Raw genomic sequence first — 5,175 nt, 5'->3', positions numbered from 1 at the left:
CATCATACTCATTTACTGTTAAATGACAATGATGAAATATATTCCTGTTAGTATAAAACAATACAACATGTGATTTTTCCTGTATACTAACTGATAATGGACAATAACAATTAGAAAGTATAGCCTTCATATAATGTATGAGTGCCTTGGTCTACGCATTGTGTAGTGATGTAAATGTCTAAAATGGTGTTCATTGGTGTTATGACTTTTGTTTCCAAAAATGCCATGTGATTTCAACCTAATATCCCCATGGAGACAGTAAGAAACAACAAAGCTAAGATAAAATAGGTCAAAAAGTCCTTCAAACCATATACGTTGTTTATTCCCTCCAATACCAACAGATTCTCACTCCCATCGCGTAAAATACAGCCGCTTGGTCAGGGGCCTTTGGTGTCGTCATTAAGGCTAAAAGTCTCCTTTAGCTTCTTATCTAAACGCACTTAGTCAGGACTATTGGCGTCACTTTTGACGCAGTAAGGTTAAGGAAAAGGTCGTGGGTGGGTTTACGTCTCCATGAAACGCAGGACAAGAACAGGACGGTTCTGTTTAGGGTTAGGGTTAGCGTGCCTAGCGGTGGCAGGAAATACAACCCAAAGGGAGTTTATCTTCCTCATATCAAAACCAGAGAACATAACAATTGCATTTTAAGCCGCAGTAACTAATAAACCTGTGGCGATCAGAGAGAGAGAACAGCAAACTGTTAGAGAGAAAGATATTACACTGGATACAGTATTGTAGAGAGAAGGGGACCACACTCACACACTCACACACACACACACACACACACACACACATCTTTCTTCTTCGTCTTCGTGCCGTGGTTCCATCTTCTCACCATGTCAGATCCATTCCAGATATCTCCAACTCTTCCTGTGACACTGTTACAGCTCTGCCTCCTATAGCAGCCATCGATTATCTGCTCTGATATGAAAAATGCTCAAGTTCAGGCCTCTCCTCTGAAGACTGTGAGAGTGGACATGATGACCTTTACTTGTAGATGAATGTGACTAAGACGCTGCTTGCATTAGGAGACAGGAGCCATCGATCCGTCCTGCAGGCCTGCAGCTGAACATGGTTTTTATTCGGGCCGTGTGCTCGCCTTCCAGCAGCACACTGAACAGTTAAACTGATAAATGACGACCTTTTGGGGATAGTAAATGATTCTCTTGAGCAGGCAGCAAACAGTGGGCATAAACATATGAGTAAACACACAGAGAGGATGAATAGTACAGTTGTGTTGTACAGTTGGTCTTTTGTGTCGCTGCTGTCAGACTCTTCAATCACCCCTGCTCTTAGTGGACCGTAACAACTCCCAGACTCCAGTCAATCACACCAGTCAACTGTGGACCTTTTGTTCTATCTTTGCATTAAGAAACCAGAGGCAGCGGGCCTGCGACTATCCTTGCATTGCCAGAGGTATCTCCCCAGCTCTGTGGAGTAAAGCCTGGCTACCCTACAGATACATTCTGGGATTAGAGAAGAAAAACTCTGGGTTTTTGACATTTTGTTAAACCATTCACAATCCTAAACTCCCGATGCAGCGACGGCGGCTCTGTGTAATGTGCGTGTGTTTGTGTGTAATTGTTTGTGGAAGTTCTCCAGTTATGTAGACACTATTATAATACCATAGCAATTAGTGCTGTCAGTTAAACGCGTTAATAACGGCGTAACGCAAACCCATTCAACTTTTTTTATCGTGAGATTAACGTTCTTTTTGGCCTAGCAAACTTTGTAGTTTTTTTCACATGCTGTTATAAGAACTAGTAACGGATTTAGCTGGACTGGAAACAAAACGCCACACACACCGTTTGGGCTTGCGAGCCGGCCAAAGAATTGTAACGTTGCGTTTCGTGGTGATGGCAAGCGCGAAACGCCAAAATGGACGCTAGTAAGATTTTGAATGGAAAGTTTACTTTTTTTAAAGTTGCCAAATGTTCCACTGACAAGACCAAAGTGATCTGTGTGTTTTGTCGTTATCATCGCAGCACGTCCAGTCTGAAATACCACTTGATGGCCAAGCACACAACTGATGCCAATCCTCCCCCCCCCATGTAAGTATTATTTTCACCCTTTTATTGATGGACAGTGTTCCATTATCTGAGAGATTATTTGCTCCAAGTGAGAATGTTAGTGGGAAATTAAACACTACAGTGGGTTATGTGTCAATGGTGTTTTCAATTTAAAAAAAAAAATTTTTTGCACTTTTAAACTGTTGTTGTGTATATGAAAAAGATAGAAATACAATAATCAATGCACCAACGTGCATCCAACAGGCAAAACAACATCAAAAAGACAAACCACACAGTTGAATTCATCAGAACATTACAACCATTAGTTGACCAAAATGGCCGACTGTGAGTGGCTCACCGAATCAACATTAGAAATGAACAGTAGGTTAAAACAGTACCAGCATGCTTGACAACTGTACAGTAGCAGTCATTCTGAAAAGGAGAAGACAAGGCATGCTTAAATATGCTCACAGACAAACTGCCCCCCCCCTCCACCCGCGCACCACCTACTGCAGTGACGGGTCAGCCGGGTGGGTCGCCCCACTCCAAACAACGACTAAAGCCAATTACAGCCCGCTGCGACCATAAATAGCCACCACAGCACTTTACTGTTCATTTACATAATGAGCTATAATGGTCATGTAATGGTTTAAATATTCATCATGCTCCCTTTGCTTCCCACTTTCCATTGAAGTGTAGAAAGAAAAGTGGCCCGTTGGAAAGCCAGTACGGTTTCTGTTCCTGTTGTGATAACCAACAAAGAAAAATCTGCAATAGTAATGATAGAAATAAAGAGATGTATCTTCTTCCACAGCTCACATTTTTGCAGAATTTAAACTAATAGATTAAGATAAAAACATGTGAATGAAATGTTTCAGGAAAATAAGGCTGGGCAAAATATGCAAATTGTGTATACGTGTGATATATGTGTCTATATGTGTAATGTGTGTGTATGTGTCATACTGTATATGTGTGATATACTGTATGTGTGTATACATATGCAATAATCTCTCTAGTGGTATTCTTTAATGGTACAGTTACACACGAGAATCATATCATCATGATAATATTCGGCCAAAGTCATTGTAAAAATAATATTGAGTTATCATCCAACGTTGACTCATACTCTTAAGGAAAGCAAAACAAAGCAATTATTTCTTTATGTGTGTGAGACAGAGTGTGTGAAAGTGTGTGTTTGTGGAAGTTCTCCAGTAATTTAGGCATTATTATAATATTGTAGCAATACTAAAGTGATATCACACAATACAAATGATGGTGTTAACTATCACTCAGTTGGTGTAGGTGCAGTAGTGAGTTATACATTTCTGTTGGAAAATTATAGAATTAGTTTCTCTGAAAAGTTTTCTCAATATGCAAATTATGTGAAATATAGAGATAATGCTGCAAAGATGTGACAATGTGAAGTATATTATAAGAATCAGTGGCAGGTTGGAAACAAAACATCCCTCATTCAAACCAAAGGAAAACTCCAACACCTCTCTAACATCTCATTCTAAACCTTTTAACCCTTGTGTTGTCCTCGGATCAAATTTGACCCATTTTTGAAGAAAAAAAGTGTCTTTCAACCAAAATGTTGATGTTTTGTTCTATTTTATAGTGTTCAAAAAGCTTTTTATGAAAGACTGTTGAAAAAAGTGACACAAATGTCCCAAAAAACATCAGGGGGAAAAGCAGCAGAGGTTTGGAAAACAACAAAAGGTTTCAATTTTGACCCAGAAAAACAAAAAGTTTTTGTTAAAAGTTAAATGCATTGAGTTGCGTTGCTACCACGTGATTGGCTGATTAGACAATTGCATTAACCCTTAGTTGAATAGGTGTACCTAATAACGTGGCTGCTGGGCGCCTGGGTGGCCCACCTGGGAGAACCTGGTCATGTACAGAGGATCAGTCCTCGATGCAGATATATATGCGATGATACTCACTAATAAATGGGAAAAAAATCAAAAATAATCTTTAAAAAAACACAACATGACGAATATTGCTTTACCTGTAACTCAAAGAATCTTTACAGTAAAGCTATATATATATATATATATATATCTGTAAACCCATATATCTATACATGAATATATAGAAGTTCAGTCTGAACTTGATTTTTTCTCAGGGGAATAATGCGTAAAAGGCAGATCTTCTGTCCAGCTAATGACACCTCTGTCGGCCAATCAGAGACGGGCTTCAGGGTGACGCTGGCCAATGACAGCATCCGGGGGGCGTGTCTGTGCACTGAGATGTGCGTTTTTTGGAGTTTGCTAAATGACTGCAGCAAGAAAATCCAGTGTCGGGGCGCACCGAGGCTGGCTGTCCTGCCTGTAGCATACTGTACCTCCTTGTGTGGTCTGTGTGTGTGTGTGTGTGTGTGCATGCGTGGGAGCGCGACGGGCAAGGGCCACTGTTACTGCCGCTCTCCTGCCATGGAACAGGGTCCACATCAGTCCGACACGCAGGTCTCTACGTCTTTATAACACTGTCACGTCTCCTGAGGGGATTCTCTTCTGTGTGATCTGTGTCGTGTTGTATCATTGTGCCCGGATGGGAGCGGATTCGGAGCGCAGCAGTAGCCGCCGGTGCGTCTCCAACTTGACCACCACCAGACAATGGGAGTAGCTGAGCCGTGCTGCCTCAGCGCCAAGTACTACTACTACTACTCGCCCCTGGGAGACACTTACGAGACGAAGAGAGAGACAGCAGCGGGAGGAGGAGGTAAAGAAGAAGTAGAGGGAGAAGAGGAAAAGGAGGCAGACTTGTTCTACCTGCAGACCCCCCTCTCTGAGCAGCGGCAGCGGCAGCAGCAGCAGCAGCAGTGCCGGGACACGCGCGGATCCAGAGCGTCGCACCGGCCGCCTCTGGGATCCATGTGAGAGAAAACGTGCAGATCTGAGACCAGCTCTCCTTCTGTGTGGAATTAGGGAAATACAGCGCACATGCACAGTTTGCCAGACCCTCTGGAGACAGTGATACGCAGATTATTCCTGCAGTAAGAACAGCCTGTGATTCCTTTTTTTTTTTTTTTTCTTTGTCTTCCACCACTGATGGAATATGTTTTATTTCCCCGGCAACCGCGTTGGATCGCTCAGACTGGACTTAAGAGTAATTGGGTGTAAGTGTGTTAATTAGCAGGAGCCTGTGAAGGGCTAGCCTCCCCCCC

General features: G+C 42.3%; 1 long non-coding RNA gene across 1 annotated transcript in view; it reads left to right on the top strand.

The window, feature by feature from the left end:
• The first annotated feature begins 341 nt into the window (after positions 1 to 341).
• Positions 342 to 5,175, top strand: part of LOC117952192 — a 19,974-nt gene continuing 15,140 nt past the window's right edge. Inside the window, exon 1 of the long non-coding RNA XR_004658337.1 lies at positions 342 to 551. This is a non-coding gene — a long non-coding RNA (uncharacterized LOC117952192). The remainder of the gene's footprint in view (positions 552 to 5,175) is intronic.

This window comes from Etheostoma cragini, chromosome 10 (assembly GCF_013103735.1).
Source record: "Etheostoma cragini isolate CJK2018 chromosome 10, CSU_Ecrag_1.0, whole genome shotgun sequence".
Lineage (NCBI taxonomy): Eukaryota > Metazoa > Chordata > Actinopteri > Perciformes > Percidae > Etheostoma > Etheostoma cragini.
The sequence above is the reverse complement of the archived record's forward strand: the minus strand, read 5'-3'. Positions and strand labels throughout refer to the sequence as shown.